The following is a 14,692-nucleotide window of genomic DNA, read 5'->3' as shown; positions in this document are numbered from 1 at the left end:
AAAAGAAAATAACACCATCAAATCGTTCTTAAAAAAAATACAGACAACCTATGACGACTATTGGGGCGAGCTCTACTTTGAAGAACTGAATTTGAATGTGAAAATAGCCATTTCTTTGTGGTTTGGGTCAAAACACCTACTTTGAGTCTAAATTATAGTTATTAGAAATAAATTGATAAAAAGAGGAACATCTCCAGGACTGTTTGGAGTCTGTAGACTGGGCAATGTTCAAGGACTTGGCAACGGACCTGAATGAATATGCCACAGTCGTTACAGACTGCATAAAGAAATGTGTGGAGGACAGCATCCCAACAAAAACATCCCACCGGGCATTCGTGTCTGATGATACAGTGGTCTACAAGAAGTCCAGATACGACCTTGGTAAGGCCATCAAAAAGGCCAAAAGGGACCTGCTCCAAGATGGAGGATGACGGATGTTCGGCAGCTGTGGCGGAGTCTCAATGCAATCACCTCCTACAAGACGAAATCAGGAGGTCTCGAATGTCAGCGTAACATCACTCCCTGACGAGCTCAATGTGTTTTACGCACGCTTTGATAGGGAGAACACTGATGTGCCTTCTCGAGCCCCCATTCACTGTGATGGTATTTCAGTCACAGAGGCCGACATCAGAAAATCTTTCAGAGGGGTGAACCCTCGAAAAGCGCCTGGACCTGATGGTATACCCGGTCGTGTTCTAAAAACCTGTGCGGATCAACTGTCTGGAGTTTTTACGGACATTTTCAACCTCTCACTTATGAGGTCTGAGGTTCCCACCTGCTTTAAAAGGGCATCAATTATACCAGTGCCCAAGAAATCAAGGTGACGTGCCTCAATGACTATTGACCAGTGGCACTAACATCTATCAATTTCTACCTCGACAAAAACCTGGGCCCACTGCAGTTTGCCTACCGCCACAAAAGATCAATGGTGGATGCAATCTCGCTAGCTCTCCACCACGCTCTGGACCACTTGGACAGCAAAAACTCATATGTCAGGCTGTTATTCATTGATTACAGCTCAGCATTTGATACAATCATCTCCTCAAAGCTGGTTACCAAACTCGCAGAACTGGATCTTTGCGCACCCCTCTGCAATTGGATCCTCGACTTCCTCATTCCCAGACCACAGACTGTTCGAATTGGTGGAAAGGTGTCAGCCTCGATAACAATCAGCACGGGAGCACCTCAAGGCTGCGTGCTCAGCCCACTGCTGTACGCACTCTATACCCATGACTGCGTAGCCGGTCATAGTGCGAACACCATCATCAAGTTTGCTGTCGACACCACTGTTGTGGGACGTTTCACTGATGGGGACGTGTCAGAGTATAGAAGAGAGATCGACCGACTGACCAAATGGTGCCAGCGCAATAACCTGGCCCTCAACACCAGCAAAACCAAGGAACTGATTGTGGACTTTGGAAGGGGTTGGATGGGGACCCACAGTCCCGTTTATATCAACGGGTCAATGGTGGAAAGGGTCAAGAGCTTCACATTCCTGGGCGTGCACATCTCTGAAGATCTCTCCTGGTCCGAGAACACTGATGCAATTATAAAGAAAGCACATCAGCACCTCTACTTCCTGAGAAGTTTACAGAGAGTCGGTTTGTCAAGGAAGACTCTCTCTAACTTCTACAGGCGCACAGTAGAGAGCATGCTGACCGGTTGCATCATGGCTTGGTTCGGTAACTTGAGTGCCCAGGAGCGGAAAAGACTACAAAAAGTAGTAAACACTGCCCAGTCCATCATCGACCTCCCTACCATCGAGGGGATCTATCACAGTCCCTGCCTCAAAAAGGCTGGCAGCATCATCAAGTACCCACACCATCCTGGCCATGCACTCGTCTCCCCCCTACCTTCAGGTAGAAGGTACAGGTTCTGGAATAGCTACTTCCCCACAGCCATCAGGCTATTAAACTCAACTCATACAAAACTCTGAACATTCATAGCCCATAATCTGTTTATTTGCACTTTATCTGTTTATTTATTCATGTGTGTATATATTTATATTATGGTATATGGACACACTGATCTGTTCCGTATTATTCATGCCTTGTATATTCTGTTGTGCTGAAGCAAAGCAAGAATTTAATTGTCCTATCTGGGACACATGACAATAAACTCTCTTGAATCTCTTGAATCTTGAGTCGATGTATTTGACCGGTGGATTTAAATTGTTTAACCCTTGATAGTAAAGTGGCTTCTATTATCAAGGTGGAAAGAAATTGTCCCTAGATTTGGCATTCATAATTGGCTTTATGGTGAAATTAACAGCATATGGAAATTGATTGATTAAATTTGAACAGCTGGGAATTCCACAGGAATTGGAATGGAATTGTGTCGACCACAAAGCTGTGGAATGAGAAGGATGAGATGGACCCTGAAACTTAAAATAGTAAATTGAAGGCTGAGTCTGAATTTGGTTGAATTGAAACATTTTTCATGGTTTGCTTTAAATAAGAGTCACACCTGTAGGGAAATCTGGACTGAACCCAGCTGAAATTTACGAGAAACTATCACCAGATATACATATTATAACAATATGTGAATACAGAGAGGGCTGAATAGTGTTGATCCTAGGATAGTAAAGATAGTAAACAGAATAGTAATAGGATAGAGCAGAATATAGTAGATAGTGAAATGGAAAAGGGATAGTATTGCAGAATTACAGTGAATGGATGGGAAATCATAATTGCATGACTTGCTTTGTCCCAAGTTGGAATTATAGGTTATAGGTTCGACTATGGAAAGGGATGGAAGAATGGGTAACAACACAGATGGAGGGAATTCGCGCCCACAAAAACACGGGAGGTGAAGACTCATCAGACGGAAATTGTGAAGCTACACCCACGAATACTCGGGAAGCTTGACAAGATTCTGGGAAGAAACATCATCATCTTGTGGTTGTTAATAGATGGAGAATATAATAGACACACATATGTATATCGGGTTATCTGATTATCTGATAATTTGGTTATCATAAATGATGGTTTATCATATATGATAAGAGACTACAGGTGCTGTCTGTCTACGGTAAAAATTGTAAATTTCCCTAGTGTGCAAGCTAGTGTTAATGATCCAGGTGATTGTTGGTCAGCGCGGACTCGGTGGGCCGAATGGCTTATTTCCGCGCTGTACCTAAAAGTCTAAAGTTTGTGGAGTTCAATGCAAATAAATGCGAGCTGTTGGATTTTGGGAAGTCAAATCAAGGCAGGACCTTCACAATGAATGGTAGGGTCTTGGGGAGTGATGTAGAGTAGAGGGATCTATGAGCACAGGTACATAGTTCCCTGAAAGTGGCATCACAGGTAGGTTGGTAGAGAAGGCTCTTGGTACATAGGCTATCATCATTCACAGTACAATGTAGATGTTATGTTAGAGTTGTACAAGATCGCCACAAGACTAACATTTGGAGTAGTTAATAAAAAGCACCCTGAAGTAGGTGACCTTAATGTCAAGGTGATCCTAGGCTGAAAGCATTGCAAAAGAGATTGTGGGCACCATACACCTATTTTTCCTCTGAGGTGCAGAAAATATATGTATACAGTATATGTATGTATACATATTATGTTATGTGTAGTATAATGTATTATGTGTATTATATTACATATATCATAGTATGTATACGTCTAGATTATCCAGAAGACCGGTGCAAATGTGGGCCATTACCAATCTTTCCAATCATTTCATTATGGTTGATACGAGAGTTACTGGGTTGTGGTCATTGAGGCAGGTCATTTTATTTTTCCTAGGGATTGGATTAATGGAGGTTTCCTTGAAGCAGTTGGGGACTGAAGAATGTTTCAGCGAGATGTTGAAGATATGGGTGAAGACTGTGGCCAGTTGATAGGCGCACAATTTCAGTGGACTCCATCTGGACCAGCCGCTTTCCAAGAATTGACCTTCATGCATGTAGATCTGACCTCTACCACTGAGATGTATGCGATCGAGTCAGCAAGGAATGGGAGAACACACCTCGATTGAAGTTGTTTGTCTGTTCAAAACATGCGTAAAAGCCATTAAGCTCATCCGGTGGAGATTCATTGTTTGCCAGAAATTGCCCTTGATTCGGCTTCTAACCAGTGATGGTATTCAGGCTCTGTCACAGTTGCCTGGCACATGCTTGATTGAATTGAGACTCCGCTTTTATTCCAGTCTCTTGGTATCCTTGATTACTCTGCAGGGATCATAAATGGGCCTCTTGGAGAGTGCAGAATATATTTATTGAAAGCCTTGGATTTGAACTTTAACAGTGTGTTTTTCCGGTTCACCCAAGGTTTATAGTTAGGATATACCCAAACTGTCTTTGTCAGAAAGTAGTTGTTACATGTCTTAATGAGACGGGTGATTGCTGAGGTGTACACATTCATGTTGGATGCAATGGACTTGAACATGTTGCAGTCTCCGACTCAAGACAGTCTTGAAGTAGGCCCTCAGCTCCTCAGACCACTGCTGCATGACTCTTTATAATGGTGCCTTTTGCATCAGTCTCTCTCTGCAAGTCACAGTTGATCAAATGATCAAAATGAGGGTGAGGGATGGAAGCAGACTCGGTGGTAGTGTAGCAGATGTTGATGACTGCGCAGTGATGATTACACATCTTGTTTCCAAACAATGAATAAACAGTGATGGTGGAACGGTAGTAATAAGCCATCATCCAGCTCATGAATGTTTTGTGATTACCAGCAGGAAACTTTTACTAAAGCTGCATATTGCAATGCCTGTGATTTTAAACAACCTGTATATTGTGACTAGTTTACATCGAGAAAAATGCAAGACTGTTAGTAAATGTGTACAATAATTTATATTCTGTTGCGCATTTAAGTAATTATGTAGCCTGAAGTAGGAATTTCAATTGGAAGTATTTTCAATATGATATCTATAAAAATCCAGATGCATCCATGAATGTTCATGATAAACCTGTTATATGTATTGGGATACAAAGGCATGATTTTTTTTTGTTCTTTATAAATTTTGCTACAATGGAAAGACTCAATTTTGGGACATACTTTGATACTTAACTCAAATATATAAAAACATAAATTATGCATGTAAAACAATTATGCTGTGTGTGTAAGAGATTTTATTGCAAAGTGGAACTGTAAAAAATTAAGAACGTTTACTGCACAAGTAGAAATTCAAGTCTGGAGACTCTGAAAATATCTTCAATAAAGTGAATGCAAAAAATAGGAATTTTGAGGTAGAAAGTAAAGGAATTTTCTCTAGGTGCCAGGAGAATCATTTCTTTTGTCACAAATCTCTCTTTGCCTATCATATGCTCTTTATATTAGGTGACCAGAAGTACACTCAATATTCCACATGGGATCTGATCCACAATGGAAACACTTTCACATTGTACTTTATAGATAGCTGCCAATTCCCAGTTCTACTCTGCCATTACTAGCTTTGACCCCAGCAACCCATTTGCTGTCAGTCTGCCTGTCTAATATCATGTAATGGATGAATCAAACTTCCCACCAGTTAAATAACAAAAAGTTATAATCTATCAGGTTACTTTTAGTTTAGTTTAGAGATACAGTGCAGAAACAGGGCCTTCGGCCCACCGGGCCCGCGCCAACCAGCTATAACACTAACCTGCACACACTGGGGACGATTTATAATTTTACCAAGCCAATTAGCCTACAAACCTGTATGTGGAAAGAAACCAGAACTCCTGGAGAAAACCCATGCAGGTCATGGGGAGAATGTACTAACTCGGTACAGACAGCACCCATAGTCAGGATTAAACCTGGGTCTCTGGTTCTGTAAGGCAGCAACTCTACCACTGCACCACTGTGCCACTGTTCAGAAACCTTCCTGAATTTTACTCACATCCCTTAAGTTCAACAGGCAACAGGGAATGATAAAGGAATGCAAACTTACTGACTGGCAAGTTGGGCCGAAGGGCCTGTTTCCACACTGTATCACGCTGACCTGACATCTCATGAACCAGATCAAGACCCAGCAATGCCTCCTTGTCCATTAGCTGGAAAGCATAATGATTATGGAAGATCTCTTGAACATATTTCACAGACCTTCCTCCTGTTTTGATCTTTAATGTTAGCCGAGTCAGTATTAGCATAACTGAACTCCTGCAAAATATACACACGCTACACTTCTGCGATTTGACTCAAGATTTGCTTCTTTATCTCTCCCTGGTCTGTTTGATGGCCAAAAGAATACATGGTTATGTGATAGCACCTTTCTGTTTCTGAACTCAAATTAAATGAATTATGTGTTTGACCCCTCAAGGACATGCTCGCTATTCATCACCATGAAGTATTCATTTCCTAATCAGTACTGTCACCTCCTCTTTTCTTCCTTTTCTTTGCTGAACACTTAGAGCCATAAATACTAATTGCCCAACATTACCTTTTTTAAGATATGTTTCCTTTATCACCACAACATTATGTTACCACAAAGTCAATTTTGTCTGCAGTTTACCAACCTATTCACACACTGAGTGCATTTACGCACACGGTTCTCAATTCACTTTTGTCTTCCTGTCAGTCTCCCACTAGAAGCCTGCTCTCACCTAAATCTTCATTGTCTGGATCTCCCAGTTGCCAACCATTTCAAATCCTCTTCCCATTTCCATACTGACCTGAGACACAAAATGTTAGGGTAACTACCTGTGTGCTAGTCTGAAGAAGGGTCTCGAACCGAAACGTCACCCTTTCCTTCTCTCTGGAGATGCTGCCTGTCCCGCTGAGTTACTCCAGCTTTTTGTGGATGCTGGAGTAACTCACCACCACCCATTGTTTGAAAAAGTTACCCCTCAGATTCCTATTAAATCATTTCCCCTTCACCTTGAACCTATGTCCTCTGGTCCTCGATTCCCCTGCTCTGGGCAAGAGACTCTGTGCATCAACCCAAACTCTTCCTTTTGTGATGTTATACACTTTTATAAGGTCACCCCTCATCCTCCTGCGCACCAAGGAATAGAGACCCAGTCTACTCAACCTCTCCCTATAGCTTAGACCCTCTAGTCCTGGCAACATCCTCGTAAATCTTCTCTGAGTCCTTTCAAGCTTGACAATATCTTTCCTATAACATGGTGCCCAGAACTGAACACAATATTCCATATGCCATCTCACCAACTTCTTACACAACTGCAACATGACCTGCCAACTTCTATACTCAATACTCTGAATGATGAAGGCCAATGTGCCAAAAGCCTTTTTGACCACCTTATCTACCTGCGACTCGACCTTCAAGGAACCATGTACCTGCACTCCTAGATCACTCTGCTCTACAATACTCCCAAGAAGCCTACCATTCACTGTGTAGGTCCTGCTCTTGTTAGACGTCCCAAAATGGAACACTTCACATTTATCTGCATTAAATTTCATCAACCATTCCTCCACCCACCTGGTCAATCGATCCAGATCCTGCTGTAATCTTTCACAACCATCTTCATTATCTGCAAAACCACCCGCTTTTGTATCATCAGCAAACTTGCTTATCTTGCCCTGTATATTCTCATCCAAATCATTGATGTAGACACCAAACAGTAATGGGTGCAGTATTGAACCCTGAGGCACACCACTAGTCACAGGCCTGCAGTCCGAGAAGAAACCTTCCACCATATGCATGAGTGGACCCTACTGTGAGTGTCGGTGTGGTCACTGCTGAACCTGGTGGCATCACAATTCCTAACCATGATTCTTAATATGTTCCTTGTGCCCATTCTCAATCTATCATTGTCTTTTCAAGTCGCTTGAATATAACATGTTCAATTTCTGGAATATTTTGCAGATTTGCTTCGTTCCAATGCTGTTTGATTTACTGATGTTTTTTTTTTAACTGAATTAAACAATTGTATGAACATTTTAAAAATTATTCCTCCTGTTGCACTTTGAGCCTCCAAAAATTATGTTATTTTCTACTTCAGACCATCCCATTTAAATATAGCCGAGTCCTTAGTTAGAAAAAAACTGACCATGTCATCTTCTGAGCACACTGGCAAATAAAATATCAGCAGAACTTTGTGTCTAAGCTCCAAAAGATTTGTAATTAGTAAATTAATTTTCTTCATTCATCATCTAGTGGACAAGTTATCCATATTTGATTATTTACTTCATTATTTCCCAGTGAATAAATGCGAATTTACATTTATTTACTCGGATGGAAATTCATCCTTAATCACATCCACTTAACACACAATATAATCACAGCTGCATAATCCAATTCATTTATAAAAGCTTAATACTACGCTTCTGTGGCCTTTAGTATGTGAAGCCTGGGATAAATTTCTCAGTGCTTGCGACAGGCTAAACATCTTGAAGGGTAATATTTCCTAATTGATGTTAGAGTTAATATTTTTAGTGAAAACCTAATACATTCATGCATGTTTATCAAATATTAATTTTAAAGTAATATCATATTTCACAGTCCAAGTCGAACATTGACATTTCTGTATGACTGGATTGAACAGTCAATAGAAGGATGTTCCAAATAATATTTAACCCCATTTCAAAAACTTTTCAAAATATGATTGATTTAACTGTTCACATTTCCGTCTAGTTTTGAAATTAATCTGAATGAAATTGGGCCAAATGGGTAAGGTGCTTTGATACTATATAAACATGTAGCATTTGGTCTTGGAATTAAAGATCAATATGTTTGCTTGCAGAAGTGGGAAAAACCCTTTAAAATAATTTGAACCTGCAATAGAAGGTGCAGTGTGAGATTTACTTAATACAATAGATCTTATACACAGTAAAATCAAATACTCTCTTTGAAATTCATACTATGGATAAGATTCACTTGTATTAAAAAATATATAAGAGTGCTCCAAAATATGGCAGAATATATTTGGACACATGAAATAAAAGAAACAATCTAATGCTTTTTAAATTTCTTTCACAATATCATAAATTTCCTCTGGCATCAGAAGTTTTGAGATTATTTCACTTACTCTGTATTTAATTTGGATTGTGAATTTGCAGCTTAGCAAAGAGATAATTTGATGATAGGTTTTACTGCGTAGGAAACATATTATGAAGGCAGGCTAAGATTGCCTGAGCAAAATCACAATACCAAAAACAAGCACAACATTAATTCCCAGGTACACTCATCCCCATGGGCTGAATTATGGTAATGGAAGCAAAACTAATAACAGCCTGATTGGTAAAAAAGCAGCTTTTTGTCAAATCATATACGAAACATACTAATTGGACGAGATAATAAAAACTGTCTTGATTTGAACTGTTATCTGTTTATGTTGCTCAAATCCTATTCATTTTCCTTCCAGTGCCACATTTTATATTTATGTAATGTAATCCGTTAGTATGTTTTCTGTTGTTAAATATGACAGACTTAATGAATTGGGAGGTTATTGAATACAAACCATCACATTTCTAGATTTGTTCTTGCTTTTCTAGGTTTAACTTTAAATTTCATATCTGGGTTTAAAAGCATGCTACCATGCTGGCTACTGCTTTGTACAAGTAATTGCCTCCCATAATTTGAAGTTCACTATTTTTTAACGTCCCGAAACGTCACCCATTCATTCCCTCCAGAGATGCTGCCTGACCTGCTGAGTTACTCCTACTCGGGTCTATCATCAGTGTAAACCAGCATCTGCAGTTCCTTGCTACACATTAAACTGAGCAGCTCTCCCCACTGCTGTATTTTCAGGGACATCCTGAGAATACAAAAGGCATGCCTACTTTCTTCTTTCCAATATAGCTCTCTCACTCTTTGACTGAAGTCCTTCCTCATGACGGCATTCATGAAATAGTGAATATTGCAATAGAGAAAAATAAAATTGTAATTGCCATTAAACTACTCAATATAAATCATTTCTGCTAATCAGGCACACTGCTTCCCAGTCTCAGTTGATCCTCTTGATTAAAACCAAAGTCCTTGGAATCAGACAATCTACTGTTCCCATGGCAACTTTCTTTTCAAATATTTAGTTAATGCAGTGTACATTTCCAGATCTTAATGAATTTACATATTTTATTCATATACAAATATTGTGCACATTTAATTTTGGATAATTTCTGAAAAATTAATACAATTGAACATTCTTAACATGTTTGCATTCATTCTATGTGGAAGATTTTATTCAATGCAAATCTTTATTTTCCTGAAACTAGCAACACAAATAGATAATTTAGTGAAGAAATCATACAGTATGCATGCTTACTTCAGCTGCAGAATTGAGGATAAAATCGGGAAGTAATATTGCAGATGTATAAAGCTTTGGTTAGGGTGCATTTGGAGTAGTGCTTATAATTCAAGATGCTGCATTACAGGAAAGATATGGAGGCTTTGGAGAGGGTGCAGCAAAAGTTTAACAGATTGTTGCCTGATTAGAAGGTATTAGCTATAAGAGATTGGCCTAATTTGGCAATTATGGACATTGTGGCCCTTTTCTTATACTGTATTTTTCCATGTTCCTATCTTCCACTTGAGTCATCAACCATCCCATGCCAATCTTTCCCTCTGCTTCTCAATCACTCCTCATCCCTATGGTTTGGGGATTTTTCTGTTGGCAATGCCAGTAAGTCAGATGAAAGTTGGATAAAGCACCCATTTACAACAATAAACATGATTTCCTTCCACCGATTACTTTATGGTTGTAGTGTGTATAATGTACAAAATCCATTAGTCTTTGCCCAACTAACTACCCAACTAACTAACTGAGGTTCCAGGCTGTTTCACGTGAGTTTTGAGCTTCATGTTTGAGACAGAGGTCTGTATATGCCATAAGAAAAATAACTGAAAATAGGCGAAGACTAAAATCCAATATCCTGAGATTGAGAACAATTGATACATTTGTCTGTTAAATCTATTTATTGGATACAAATTGGGGTTGTTTTTACATAGTAAAAGAAATAAATAGATAAATGTAGTGCACCAGAGATCTATACACTTAATTTTCCTATAGGAAAATTTCAAGTGGTCCAGTTTTCTCCATTTGAATAACCCTTTCATATTGTGGTTATGACTAATCTTTTTGAGTGCTGGTCTAGAAATGACTGTACCTGATGTTGCCCTGCTGGGTGCAGAAAATAATCTTCATGCTGGCATAGAGATGCCCAAGATCTAACCAATGTTGAGTGTGGGGTTCTTACTTACATCAGGTGTGAGGTAAAATATCCTGTTGAACCTCCACAGAACAGAATCACTCATTGATAGAGAATACTTGAAATTTAGAGCTGATGAATTATTTGTAATTGTCTTTATCAGATCTTAAAAGAGGGAATTAAATGTTCTGGTAATGGGGGCGTGATCAGGAGATGGGAAAAGCAGTGATTAATATATTTCCATTGCCTCAGTAAAAGCAAAGTGCAATCTAACACATTTACAAATTCAGTTTATCATCATAATTGGTGGACAGAGTTTGATAGGACAGCCTATCGTTCTATCCCTCGCCCTCACTTTGGTAAATCCAACCATACCGTGGTGCTGCTTCTTCCTGAGGTGAGGACTGTTCAGAGCTGGTCGTGGGAGTGGGGGGGGGGGGGCAATGTTCAGGGGCTTGGCAAACGACCTGAATGTTTACACCACAGTCATTACAGATTTCATAAAGAAATGTGTGGAGGACTGCATCCCTACAAAATCCTTCCGAGTGTTTCCCAATCAGAAGCCTTGGATGAACTTTGAGATCCGCACTCTTCTGAAGACCAGATACCGGGCATTCATGTCCGAAGATACAGAGGTCTACAAGAGATCCAGATCAAAAATGCCAAAAGGGAATTTTCTCCAAGCTAGAGGTGAGACAGATGTTCAGCAACTGTGGCAGGGCTTGAATGCCATCACCTCCTTCAAGATGAAATCAGGAGGCAGCTCAAATGTAAGCAAAGCATCACTCCCTGACGAGCTCAATGGGCTTTACACACGCTTTGATAGGGAGAACACTGATGTGCCTTCCCAAGCCTCCATTCGCCGTGATGGTATTTCGGTCACAGTCACAGAGGTTGACGTCAGAAAATCTTTTAGAGGGGTGAACCCTCGGAAAGCACCTGGACCTGATGGTATACCCGGTCGTGTTCTGAAAACCTGTGCGGATCAACTGGCTGGAGTTTATACGGATATTTTCAACCTCTCACTTCTGAGGTCTGAGGTTCCCACCTGCTTTAAAAGGGCATCAATAATACCGGTGCCCAAGAAGAGCAAGGTGACATGCCTCAATGACTATCGACCAGTGGAACATCTGTGGTGATAAAGTGCATTGAGAGGCTGATCATGGCGCAAATCAACTCATACCTCAACAAAAACCTGGACCCACTGCAGTTCGCTTACCGCCACAACAGATCAACGGTGGATGCGATCTCACTGGCTCTCCACTCCGCTCTGGACCACTTGGACAACAAAAACTCATGTCAGGCTGTTATTCATTGACTACAGCTCAGCATTTAATACAATCATCCCCTCCAAGCTGGTTAACATGCTCTCAGAACTGGGTCTCAGCGCATCCCTCTGTAATTAGATCCTCGACTTCCTCATTCACAGACCACAGTCTGTTCGTATTAACATAGAAACATAGAAAATAGGTGCAGGAGGAGGCCATTCGGCCCTTCGAGCCAGCACCGCCATTCATTGTGATCATGGCTGATTGTCCCCTATCACTAACCCGTCTCTGCCTTCTCCCCATATTCCTTTGACTCCACTAGCCCCAAGAGCTCTATCTAACTCTCCCTTAAATTCATCCAGTGATTTGGCCTCCACTGCCCTCTATGGCAGGGAATTCCATAAATTCATAACTCTCTGGGTGAAAAAGCTTTTTCTCACCTCAGTCTTAAATGACCTCCCCTTTATTCTAAGACTGTGGCCCCTGGTTCTGGACTCGCCCAACATTGGGAACATTTTTCCTGCATTTAGCTTGTCCAGTCCTTTTATAATTTTATATGTTTCTATAAGATCCTCCCTCATCCTTCTAAACTCCAATGAATACAAGCCTAGTCTTTTCAATCTTTCCTCATATGACAGTCCCGCCATCCTAGGGATCAATCTCGTGAACCTCCGCTGCACTGCCTCAATCACAAGGATGTCCATCCTCAAATTAGGAGACCAAAACTGTACACAATACTCCAGATGTGGTCTCACCAGAGCCCTATACAACTGCAGAAGAACCCCTTTACTCCTATACTGAAATCCTCTTGTTATGAAAGCCAACATTCCATTAGCTTTCTTCACTGCCTGCTGTACCTGCACGCCAACTTTCAGTGACCGGTGTACAAGGATACCCAGGTCTCGCTATACCTCCCCCTTACCTAACCTAACCCCATTGAGATAATAATCTGCCGCCTTGTTTTTGCCCCAAAAGTGGATAACCTCACATTTATCTATATTATACAGCAACTGCACGCAACTGCCCACTCACTCAACCTGTCCAGGTCACCCTGCAACCTCCTAACATCCTCTTCACAGTTCACACTGCCACCTAGCTTTGTATCATCCGCAAACTTGCTAGTGTTGCTCCTAATTCTGGTGGAAATGTGTCAGCCTCGATAACAATCAGCACGTGAGCACCTCAAGGCTGCGTGCTCAGCCCACTGCTGTACTCACACTATTCTCATGACTGCGTAGTCGGTCATAGGGCAAACTTCATTATCAAGTTCTCTGACGACACCACTGTTGTGGGATGTATCACTGATGGAGACGAGTTAGAGTATAGAAGTGAGATCGACCGACTGACCAAATGGTGCCAGCACAATAACCTGGCTCTCAACACCAGCAAAGCCAAGGAACTGATTGTGGACTTTGGAAGGGGTAGGATGGGGACCCACAGTCCCGTTTATATCAACGGGTCGATGGTGGAAAGGTTCAAGAGCTTCAAATTCCTGCGCCTGCATATTTCCGAAGATCTCTCCTGGTCCCAGAACACTGATGCAATTATAAAGAAAGCACATCAGCGCCTCTACTTCCTGAGAAGATTACGGAGAGTCGGTATGTCGAGGAGGACTCCCTCGAACTTCTACAGGTGCACAGTAGAGAGCATGCTGACCGATTGCATCGTGGCTTGTTTCGGCAACTTGTGCACCCAGGAGCGGAAAAGAATGCAAAAAGTTGTAAAAACTGCCCAGTCCATCATCGGCTCTGACCTCCCTACCATCGAGGGGATCTACCACAGTCGCTGCCTCAAAAATGCTGGCAGCATCATCAAGGACCCACACCATCCTGGCCACAAACTCATCTCTCCACTGCCTTCAGGTAGAAGGTACAGGAGACTGAAATCTGCAACAACCAGGTTCAGGAATAGCTCTTCCACGCAGCCATCAGACTATTAAACTCAACTCAAACAAAATCTGTACGTTAATTAGCCTATTGCACTTTATGCTTATTTATGTGTGTATATATATTTTCAATGGTATATGGTCACACTGAACTGTTCTGTATTTATTTATGCCTGCAATATTCTGTTGTGCTAAAGCAAAGCAAGAATTTCATTGTCCTATCTGGGACACATGACAATAAACTCTCTTGAATCTTGAATCTTGATCTTGTTAGTGTGTATATTTGTGTGTGTATATATGGTTGACTTTACATCTTCGCAAAAAACACTACTCGGTAACGATTACATTTTTACATATTCCGATTGACATTTTTCCCGTCGAGGCTGGGATCACCTTATCTAAACATTTCATGCTTTATTTCTTGACTTATTCTCAACTCATTACTGATTAAAAGTCTTCAAATGATGACATCACAATGGCTCGACTAGCAGGGGGAGGGCGAA

Source organism: Amblyraja radiata, chromosome 2, assembly GCF_010909765.2.
Source record: "Amblyraja radiata isolate CabotCenter1 chromosome 2, sAmbRad1.1.pri, whole genome shotgun sequence".
Lineage (NCBI taxonomy): Eukaryota > Metazoa > Chordata > Chondrichthyes > Rajiformes > Rajidae > Amblyraja > Amblyraja radiata.
This window is presented reverse-complemented; position numbering follows the sequence as displayed.